The sequence below is a fragment of the Nothoprocta perdicaria genome, unplaced genomic scaffold (assembly GCF_003342845.1).
Source record: "Nothoprocta perdicaria isolate Ctin4 unplaced genomic scaffold, notPer1 scaffold_156, whole genome shotgun sequence".
In the NCBI taxonomy this organism is placed as follows: Eukaryota; Metazoa; Chordata; class Aves; order Tinamiformes; family Tinamidae; genus Nothoprocta; species Nothoprocta perdicaria.
Window position 1 is genome coordinate 1,759,339 of NW_020454716.1, and position 11,355 is coordinate 1,770,693.

The window sequence follows — 11,355 nt, forward strand, 5'->3', positions numbered from 1 at the left end:
CTTGACCCAAGCAAAGGTAGTGGGAGTTCTCTAGGTGATTTGAAAATGGGCAGGATCTTGGTATCAGCAAAAAAGGAAAGAAGAGATGTTTGCTTCTCACTTTGGGTCTGAATTTCAGGAAAGTCTTTCAAATGGCCTGGCAGAAAAATCACAGATCAAAACAGCCTTTGATTTTGAAGAGAAGGTCCTCTGGYCAAGACCTATCTCCCTTCAGATCATGCTCATCTCTACCTTAAACCAAATTCCTATCCAACTGCTTCACAGTCACATGACAATTAAAGGCACTCTGTTTATTTTCTGATGCAGCTTGTAGTGATTTTGTCTTCTTGTTCAGCTAAAGGTTTGGAGTAGGTGAAGAGTATTATGAGTTTGCCACATCCTGCATGCTTTCCTACCTAGATATTGTAAATTATGTGTGCAACAGAGCCTGTTACTGTGCAGTAACATGGAGGAAATCCCTATAATCTACATCTTAATGCATCATGTTTTGCAGCCCAGCTCCATAGGTAGATATGTTTTTGCCTTTCTTACTGACTTTCCAAAAACAGCCCTCATACATAATACAGATTTTATAAGCAGGGTGGTAATCACTTCAAATCACCCCACAGATTCTCACTAAGCTGCTCTGTCTGAACCCCAGCACTTCCCAAGGACAATAAGAAAGTGGGCTGTCACTTTAATCTGATTCCTTCAAGCCCTTTCTACAAATTGATTTGCTCTGTGTCAGCCAGCCAAGAGTCACCTGGAAGCAATATCTTGTAAAACTACCTCCTTAAGAGCTACAGCTACTCACTTTGATAGTCCCCAAATTGCTTTTTATTCCCTCTCTTTTATTTTTCATGGGATCAGTAAATAGTAAATTGGTCCCCAGTAATCTACTGGAAGGAGCCAAAAGGAATTCATGAATATTATCCTGTTCCAGAAGATTGGTTATCTGCTACTGAGCTCAGGTGAGGGCCCACAGGGCTACCACCTACTGTAAGGGGAAAAAAATTGGCTTTTTCCTCAGGCTCCTTGATAGGTGGCAGAGCTCCCAGCTATCTGATCATTGTTGGGTACCTGAGATTTCAGCCAAGGAATTTATTCTCCTAGAGGTAGGCTACCTCCAAAGGGAAATGATGCTGATGGCACCAGACAGCTTCCCTCTTCTTTATGTCTGCCTTGGGGAATAAGGGAAATGAGATCTCATCTGGTCACATGCAGTTTTAGACTTCTTTCTTGGAATTAATGTCATGCAAGCCCAAGTTTTTGCACTGAGGGAACAAGCCCATAGAAAGGGCGGAGATGACCGTATGTTGAGYGGGAACCAGAGGAATGCAGTTTGGCCAGGGTGACAGGAGTTCAGGCTGTAGGTTCTTTGTATAAAAAATACAAAGTGAAAGTCTTGCTGGCTCCAAAAAAATGAAGCCCATCCTGTGGAAATTCAAAGATGGGTTGGGAGCAAGGGGATGAAAGGAGGTATGATTTCCTGGAAGGTGAGATCTGGCAGTCCTTGGAAGGAAGAGATGGCACAAGGTGCGTCTCTGAAGTGACAGCTTAATGGCAGGCCATGAAACAGGCCAGATACAGCAACAAATTTGGGAGTCTGGTTTTGTACGTATGTACACAAACCTGAAGGAAATATGCATACTGCCCAAGACCTCTCTCCTAGACAGGAATACCAGGAATACTGGCTATCCCAGGCTTTTTCCATCCTTTCCTAGACTGTGTTTTTGTGATCTGTTTCCCTGCCACTGGAAATTTACTATAAATACCAGGTACTGAGCAGCCTTTGTGTACTAATATCTTCTAACCACCCTTTCTAGCTGCCCAGGGCTGTAAATGATGTGAAAATTGCATATCCCAATCCCAGGCCTTAGTAGCTATTCAGGGGTTTGGCCACATGTCGTTTGTTATTCTTGACTTATGCATACATTCTTCTTATTTATTTTTCGTAAACATTTGTGCATAAATGTGTCCAGAGTTTCCAGTGATTTTTCCCTGGCTTGCAGATGTGGTCAGAGTGCGTTCAGGAAATATTTTTTTTTTTTTTTTAATTTTTTGACTGCTTCAAAATGGGATCCTAAGAGATTCCAATCGGCTGCTTCCATCTCAGTTCTTATGATACTCAGTTACCCATGGCAAGAGACAATTAGCTTTTCAAATATAAACGGTCCCAAGCCACAGATTTCGCATCCAGATCCAAATTTGGGGTAGTTCAGATTTGTCCTGACATTTTGGGTTTGGGCCCAGGCCTGACTCTCCCTGTGAAGCAGTTTGACATTTCCAGTTCTGGGAAGCTCTCCTCCCCAGGAGTGAGGCAAGGCATGTTATTCTGCCGCTCCCCAGGACAAAGCCAGCCCCAGGGACCGGTCCTTTGCTGCTGAAAGCTCTCTAGATGATCTGACTTGTTCAAAAGCACCGTTCTGTCATTAATGCAGCTACTTCAATGGCTGCAGTGAYAGGCCCACAACTCTCATGATGTTGCTACGACTTTCTGGTTGCTCCAAGTGATAAAAATTAGAAGAAATGTGCTTTTTGAGGTTATGTGTTATCCACTCGGAAATACTGGCAATAAATGATAAAAGGGTCTTGGGAATTCAGATTAAATCTATGGCAATCACTCTGCAGCTCAGACCTCACAATCATTCTTTTACATGGTTATCACATTGTGTTCAGAGGGCAAGATGGAGATCCAGGTTTCATGGGTAAAAGGAGTAAAAACTCCTGTCTTTACTGCCTGTTTACTGTGCAGTCTTCTCCAGGGCAGGCAGGGTCTCCTACTGTGTTAGCACAATGCAAAGCTGTGTTAGTAAAATGCAATGCAGTGTAATTAGCTTTTGTTCACTGCTAGAAATAATGAGCGGAGCTATAGTTCATGTTTGATGAACTGAAGTATGTTTGCATGGAGACTATTGTGCTTCTGACCTCCTCTTTCACTGGTTGAGTGCCTGATGTTTGTTTTGTGGACTACATTTTGTATGTGAATTTTCTGTGGATTCGGATATGACTTTATTCTCTCTCTCTTTTTATTCATAAAGCTCCACCTCTCTTCAGACACAGTGTAAGCAGTTCATCAGTAGAAATGGATTCTCCTATCTGAGAGCTGAGTTTGGCTTTTAATTTATCTTTGGTCCAAATGCAACACACAAACACTGTTTCTGAAGTTTAATAATTTGTTTTACAGGCATTTTTGATGGATACACCATCACATTCATGTTATAGCTCATCTTAAAGTTCTAAAAGGAACTAAAGGTTCTAAAAGCTCTAAAAAGAGCTCACATGGGTCAAGTCTGGGACACARTAAGTTGAAAATCATCCTACAAAGGAAGATATCTTTTGAGTGTTAAATTTCTTTGTTTCTCTTTGTACCTGTTAATCGAGAACCACTTTACAATTGTCAATGTGTTTATCTCTATAATCTTTCTGTGACGTACTTACTGTAACCTCTGAGGGGAAGAACCCAAAGCACAGGGAGATGAGACCATGAGCTCAGAATGAYACAGGACTATTTATGGTGAAGCTGAGAAAACAGCTCGGAGCTCCTCTATCCTCTTGCTCCTTCTCCATGAGATCATCCTTCCTTTGATATGCACACCATTCACAGACACTGCAGTTGTATGAGGAGATCACAGAAGGATCCCTGCAAATATTTAGCGTAATTTTCACATCAACTTTTAGAACATCCTTTTWAGAGAAAATGCCTGCAGCAGTGACACTCCAGTGAGCTTGATGGAATGATGCTGGCTTTACAGCTGGCTCAGAATTGGCTCTTAATGTCTGAAAGCATTCATTAAACAAGATTCATAGAGAGCTGTGTCATATGTACATTTTATCTATAAAGAGAGATTTTTATAGACCAAGTGCTGAGGAGCCTCATGAGATTATGAAATAATCCAAGCGGAAGCACTTGGAAACCTATTTCTTGGGATGGAGAACCAATCTGGAAAAATGCCGTGGAGACAAGACTCTGGGGATTGGCCCTCCCTTGGCTCCTGGTGATGGATCAAGCTGTTTTTTTCCATCCATATTTTCTCCTATGAAATATAGCTGTTGAGATCCAAGGCAAGAAGTGCCAGGGAGCCTGAGGAGAGGGAAGGTACCACCTGTGCTCAATCCCAGTTGTTTCGTCAGTTCCTCGCAGCCCACTTGTAAGCCAAGGTGACACACATGAGTTAATTTCCATGGTATACTGGGGCTAATTGGAAACAGCTCCCGGGCCCTGTAAAACATTAAGCTAGACTGCAAGTGATAATTGCTCACCTGCTGCATGGGCCTATAAGAGGCAGTGCATTAACTAGCTCATGGGGTTTTATCACTTCCCTGGGACAGTGGGGGCTGGATTCTCTCCAGCACCCATAGCATTGGATGTTAGATGCTAGGTTAGACCTGTGGTTTGCAGGCACTGAGGCAGGGAGAGSAAGCACCATGGAACCAGGTTTTAGATTTTGTCTCAGGGAAGCCTTTTTGTCTTCCATGGCTATAGTATCAAGTTGKCATAAATAGCTTTTTGTTCTTCTAAAGGTCCCTTCCAACCTTAAGAATTCTATGATTCTTTAAGGAMTGGGAGAGGTCTAGTACTATATTGCAAAGTACAAGTCTTTGAGTGAGTAAAAAGCCTAAATACTACTTGAGGTTCTGTACCTCTCTGGTGCGGGAATTTGGGGATGCTGAAGAGTTTAAAACTCCTAGTTTTTCTGCTATGAATTGCATCTAATTTATCTCTACGTATAGTTCCTCTATCTCCTTTTCATTTTCTCCATTTTATCTCCTTAACTAGAAAAGCAACTCTTCTTGAAACACACAAGCTGTATTTCTCCCTGAGAATGGAAAATAAAAATGGGATAGGACTTTGAGGGGGTGGGGAGTAGACTGAAGTAAGATTTCATGAAGGAAATAAGCACTGCAAGACACAGAAGTTACAATGTGCCTCTGTAGCCTGAGCGGGAACAGAACTGCTCATTTCCAAAGCCTGAAATGGTAGCTTTCCTCAGGAGAGGAGAATAAGAAATATCTGAGAATTGCAGAGGGATTTCACTTTGGGCTAAAAGTAACAGAAATAGAAGAGTATTATTGGAAATATCCATCAGGGGATCCTGATAGCATCACTACTTTAACCACTTGTGGTGTTCATCAACCAATACATAATTGCTCATGAAACAACGGTGATTTGTACACCATGTTCCCCTTGCATCCTMGGATTTGATGTGAGAGGAACCCTGAGGTTTTTCTATGAGGTTCTTAGCACTTATATTTTTGATTCTGGTCTTGAAATATAAAGACAAAACCCAGCCAACTTTCAGCACTTTCCATTGGTGTCTTGATGTTTTGGGGTTGAGCCAAGATCCAGAAGCTCAGAGGCCAGCAGAAATGTAACACTGAGGATATGCCAGAGGCTTGAAAAAGTATTAGATTAACTCGAATGCTAGGAAAGGGGCTGTTCTGTCAAAGTGAAATGGAGCATCCTTTTCCCTGGGATCTGTCACATCCTGACAGTCTGTCAATTAAGGGTACGTTCCCATCCGAGGGTCACCACAGGAATGTTGCTTTTGGAAAATTTAGTGACCAGTTTCTAGCTGGGGGTGGCCAAAAAGGTGCTTTTATCTGAGCAGACTGGTACAAAATGGAAACAGTTGCCTTTAATGAAGATGTTTAARAGATTCTTAACAAAAGTATTGCTCTAAGGAGAAAAAGGAGTGTCTTGTGATTTTTATTTATTTATTCCTCCTCACAGGTAGGAAACCTTTTATGGCCCATGAACTTCTCAGGAGTGGCACATTTTTCAGGTGGTCTGATTGTCAGATGCCTGATTTTGATGGATGACGCTAAGCACAGACATAATCACTATCTTGGTCTCAGAACCAGCCAGTAAGATATGTTAAGATTTTCCAAATGTTTCTCCAACAATAAAAGGAAATGTAAAGTTAATCAAATTGTCATGAGAGATCAGAGCCCAGCAAGGAGGGAGTAAGACTGACATTTGAAGTAGAAGTACTAATAAAACAGACGGCTGCTTGCCGCTCCTTTCAGTGCTTGTGTTTAATTTAAACGAGTTAACGATGAAGCAGCTTGCAGAGGAGGGGTAGGCGAGCTGTCGAAATCGATGCATGTGCACACCACTTAAAGAAAGCAGAGAAGTGGCAAATCTCTTGCTGCGTGTGAGTATCGTGCCTCAGASGAAAGGTTCTGCTAAGGGCTCTGCTGTCCTGTTGGAAGCAACAGGCTGCTCGGCTCCCTTCTCTTCTCTGCCTGTGACTACTTGCAGCTAGATGGGAGCTGGATAAAGTTAACCACTGGTGCCTAAGTGCTTGGGATTAATTTACTTCATTCTGCTCAGGCAAATCAACTCCAACCCCATAAACACAATTGAAATAGATTTAAAAAAAAAAGGGGGGGGGGTCACCTCATTTCTAACTTTCTAATTAGTTGTCTCTGATATTCTGTGTCACTTTAGCAGGTATTTCCTCTCTGAAAATCTCCTTCCCTGCAAGTGTGCTGCATTCGGAAGTTCTGTTGTGCTCCTTGGAGAAGTTAGCTGCCGTTCCTAGAGCCATGCAGCTGAGTGCTGTGGTCTGACTCTTCCGAGTGCTGGAGATGCAACAGTTTGTCAAGGTGACTTTTGTGCTGASCTGGATTTTTACGTGTCAAAGTGCTTTCTCCATTCATCTGCGTAGCCAGTGCAGTTGTAGGGAAATAACTTAGATTATTTCCTTTCCTTAGGTGCAAGGTAACACTGGGAAGTGAAATCTTGCCCTCTTCAGGATACTAATCGCCACTCAGCTCCCACTCCGTGCTCTCTTATCCTGGAAACCTTTTTGCCCACAGCAGGAACACGTTATCCTGAAAGCCACGCATCCATTTCACACAGGAACTCTTCAGCCRCCATCGGCTGGCAATGGATTTCAGCCTGCGCTGCCCTGCAGGCCTAGCAGCCTGGAGATGAGGCAGCTCTGCTTCCCATTACCCATCTCTGCGCCTTGTCCCGCTTCCCGAGGCCTCGCATTAGGTCCGGCCTTGCGGGGAGGTCAGCGCAGGCCTGTGGGCCATGCAGCTGGGCCGGGGGGACGCGCCGCCCGCCTCCGGGCCCCATGGCAGCCACCRCCGCCACCCCACAAAGCGGTGACCCCTGCCCGCGGCCTGCTCGTGCGCTGCCCCGCGGTTCCTGCCTTTATCAGATTAACTTTAATTAGTGAAATCAGAATCACATGCAGCACAGAGGAAGTGCTCCAAAGGCTGCGGGTTTGTTTTCAGATGAGGAAAAAGCGAGGTGCGCTCGGAAGGGCTTGGATAAGGTTTTSTCTGGAAAAGTGCATATGTGCGTGTGAAAGCACTGAGGGGCCGCAAGTGTGCGGCAAGGCGAGAAAGAGTCTCCGTTTGTGAGATTTTTGCATATGAGAGATCTGTACCCTGGCCTAAAGCATATATTTATCTACACACTTGCATGGAAGAGTCCGGAAATGTCTGTGTTACTGTCTTGTGGGGAGTCTGAACCACCGGCTACAGGATGGTTCCTCAGCCAGCATCCCCAAATCCCCAGGAGCTGGTCTGTGCAAGGACTGCTGAGCATCCACGTAGCTGTGTGCCCCAAGCACGGGGAAAAATGAAAGCTGTAAACCCTTTTTACTTGGTTGTATGGCAGCATGCACAGGGTAATCTGTGGGAAACTTTTCAGAATTTGTTGGATTGAGGAAGCTTGGAACACATAGAGCTGGAGCACGGACCTKTGACTACGATGATACGAGTCTGCTCCTAGTGCCCTGAGCCCTTCTCCCTGGAGAGAGCATCTGGGCCCACAGGGCACGACCAGTGCCCATTAATGCCTCAACACTGCGTGTGTCTGGCTAGGAGGGCACAGGGGCCACCAGGTGCCRTCACCATCTTTCCTCCTTCATCTTACAGCTTTGCCTGCCCTGATATGAAAACTCCAAGTTGTTTCMCTGTTCCTCCCCTTGCCCATTTTGGGGCAGGAACTGTTTCTCATTGCATGTATTTTCAGATATGATATTTTCAGTCATGAGCAGACATGTGGCCCCTGGTTGCTACAATGATAAGAGTTTGTCTGTGTGTCATCTTGGGAATTCTTCCATCTAAATGAATTCYTCCTTGCTGTTGGCCAAACTCTGCTTTTGGCTGAGATTTCTACATTCTGTTCCATCATAACTTCTCTACGTTAGCTCAGGTGGTCAGTCGGTATCTCTGTGCCCAGCTTTCCCTGGGTATTTCCTGGACTGAGTTACTGTCTCTGAGTAAATGGAAGGGCCTCTACATGAAAGATGGAACCTGTGTCACTGCTTTCACTAAAGGCAAACACATCTAGGGAATCAAAACTCCAGAGTGCTGAGCTTCTCCCTGCCCTTCTCCCCCTCAGAAGACTAACATTGATGAGAACATCCTTCAGTGCTCTCAACCTCTATCAAAGCCTGTAAGAAAATAAATCTGCCTGCATCTCTTTTTGCATAGCCGCATGTCTTTGCGCATATATCTGATGTTTCATCTGTCTGCCTGCTGGCACCACTGTCTGGCGTGTGTACTGGAATGAAGTGCCGTAATCCTGCCCTGCTTCTCCCTCTCCCAACACACTTTGCTAACTCCGTGGTGCTGCAGCACATGCTGCCCTGCTCGGAGCTGCTGCTCCGTGGCTATCRGCATCCCCTCCTCAACCTCGGGCGCTTGTCCCCCACGGTGCTTCCAGGGCAGGGAGGGAAACAATCAGATGGCTGGAAAGAAGCTGAGTTTTATTTTTTCTTTTTTTTTTTTTCCAGCAGGTCCAGTTAGTGAAGCAGATCTGAGTAAAGTCTAGCAAAAGGGCGAACGCTGTAGATGGATGTTAGCAGGCAGCCGCCCTTGACAACGTTTAGAGTAATTCGTGAGACCTCTAGTGGCTCTTGCTGCCTGGCCCAGCACCCGGCCGCGCTGGTGGAGTGGGAGCACAAGCGGTCCAGAATCCGCTGCCTGCACTGTTCCTCCCTGTGTTGTAGCAGCAGCAGAAGACAGCAGCCCATAAAACTAAACAAATGCTTCTGCTACTGAGCAGCTGTGGCTTTTCCCGGCCACACAGCACCACCAAAATCCTCTCGGACAGAGTCTCGGGGCTCTGGCATGCGATGGAGCTGTCACAGCTTAGCAATTTACTGTGCCCCAAGTAGGCACCAACCCTTTGGGTGCTCTGAGCCCACAGCAGATCCAGAGAAGCAGCTGGTTGAGTGTCTGTGCAGGGAACAAAGTGRGTACCCGCTGGCTCATTCCTGTGCTGGATGCACACGTTTGATTGGGAAGGCTCCGTCGATGTGTGGCTACGGCAGCACACATCTGAGCCCTCCATGTGAGTTCCTCAGTACATAAGCCCATGACCCTTTTATGCTTGCTTTTATTAAGGTGGTTTGTGGGCCTCTCACAGGTGTATCTCATATAGGAGTGTAGCAAAGTGCCTCTGGGTTCTCCTAGAAATAGGTTCCAGATGTACTGGACTGGAGCTTCCCTTTAAAGGAAATGTGTGTTTTCAGGTAGGACCCAGCCTATAAAATCTCAAAATAATTCCTAGCCTGATGAACAAAAAGCTTTACTGCAACTTCTGCCTTTTCTCACCTTTTTGTTTCCTTCCAGCCTTTCTGTAATAAGCTGATGTGAATTCTTAATCTCTTGCTATCATCCTTGAGCGTATAAGGTTCCAATTTTCCTTTGTTGCTGAAAGCAGCTTCCATCAATGTGTCTCTGTCCATGTATTTTAATGCCTTTTTCTTTCCCTGTGTGCTGAGACACCCCCTCTGTACCCTTCTCCTGCCATGTGTTAGTGATGATTGAAATCATCTTTTGCTTCTTGTGCAAACAAACTGATTTTTTGCTCTATTCAGAGTTCTCCTTGACACGCTTCTGACAGCAATATCAAATAGCATGGATTTTAGATTATTTTTATGATGTGCATGACTTTGATATTGAAATTTGATCTGGTATCCTAATGTATCATGTGCATGAAATGTATCTTGTRCTTAATATGAACTGCTCAGGCGGCAAGTCTTCCTGCAAGAGCTACGTAGCTCTTGATAAACAGTTCCCAAGCCCTCTGGCACTTTGACTATTGAGGATGCTCCTCCAGCTCTGTTAACACCATGCAGAAGTTACAGAACTGGATTTGMAATTTTTCTCCTGGCCTTGAAAGCAGGGTTTTGAATGTGTTTTCGCATCACAACAAAAGGCCCTTCTCCCCTTGTGGCCTTTGTGCTGGGAGAGCAGGGCTGGGAGGTGCTGCTTGACCCATCCATGCCCATGACAAAGGGGCATTAACACTTCTGTGTGTAGGGATAACATTGATAATGAGTAAATGCCATCCTTTTACTAGAAAAATCCAACCCATCAGTTCCTCAGTGTCCCAYGCTACCTTCCCTGTTTTCCCAGCTACCAAATGCTCCTGTTTCTTGAAGYTGGACTTCTTAACTTTCCAGTTTTTACCCTAACCAGTCCTGCAGCACCACTGCAATGGTAACACAGGAATCTCTGAATGTAAGGGCGAAGGAAAAGGAATGTAGCTTAATATCCAAACAATTAGCACAAGGGTTATTGTGCTGAAGGCATTATTCATTTCCAATTATCTGAAGCTGCTGAAAAATTCCTAGGCCTCCCTCCAAAGGGGTGCATGAATCAAGGCCCACACACAGAACGGTAGCATGTGGCCAGGCAAGGGGAGAAGCTGTTGGCCCGCTTTCTTGCAACGTTTCTCATCCCTAATCTGGGCCTTGTTGCAGCAGTGGAAAGGCAGGCGCCTGCAGCGCCTGTTTGTTTCTGGTAGGCATATTCTTGATTTCACAGAAGTAAGGTAATGAGGAGGAAGGAAACAGGAAACATATGTCAAATTGCATTGCAAAATGTGGGCTGCATTCCCTCTGATATAAACAAAAGGGGGAAAAAAGATAATAGTAATAATAATGATAACTTCTGAGCCATATTTTGGGGTATGAGGAGAAGTGGAAATCAATTTTCCATTTGAAAAGGTCTCCTCGACCTCTAAATGTTCCTGGCAACAAGATTCATTAGACTTTGATCAGGGTTTGACTGCCAGTCACCTCTCGTAGCACGCAGGTCTCTGGGCAGGCAGATCTGCCTTCGCCAGCTATTAGCGTGTTTTGCTCTTGGAAGGTGAGCGGCAGAGCTCCGCCGGCTGCAGGGCTGCCTTTTCCCAGGGAGCTCTTTGCCGTGCCCTCCACCCATCACTGCCCCAGTTCCAAGTGAAATTATGGTCCTGAGAACTGCTGCAACTTTGGTCTGTATAAATAACTGCAATGCATTTTGTTAGTTTTAGTAATASCAGGCCCTTTCTCAAGTCTGACTGAAACAAATTCCCATCCTCTTTTGTTCCTTGGAGTTAAAACATGCACATAAAAG

The 11,355-nt window shown here is 45.0% G+C and overlaps 1 long non-coding RNA gene across 1 annotated transcript; it reads left to right on the forward strand.

The window, feature by feature from the left end:
* Positions 1–820: 820 nt before the first annotated feature.
* LOC112943833 lies at positions 821–7,034 on the forward strand. The gene is made up of 3 exons (XR_003248663.1): positions 821–950; positions 6,434–6,591; positions 6,700–7,034. It is a non-coding gene; the product is annotated as an uncharacterized LOC112943833 (long non-coding RNA).
* Positions 7,035–11,355: the final 4,321 nt, after the last annotated feature.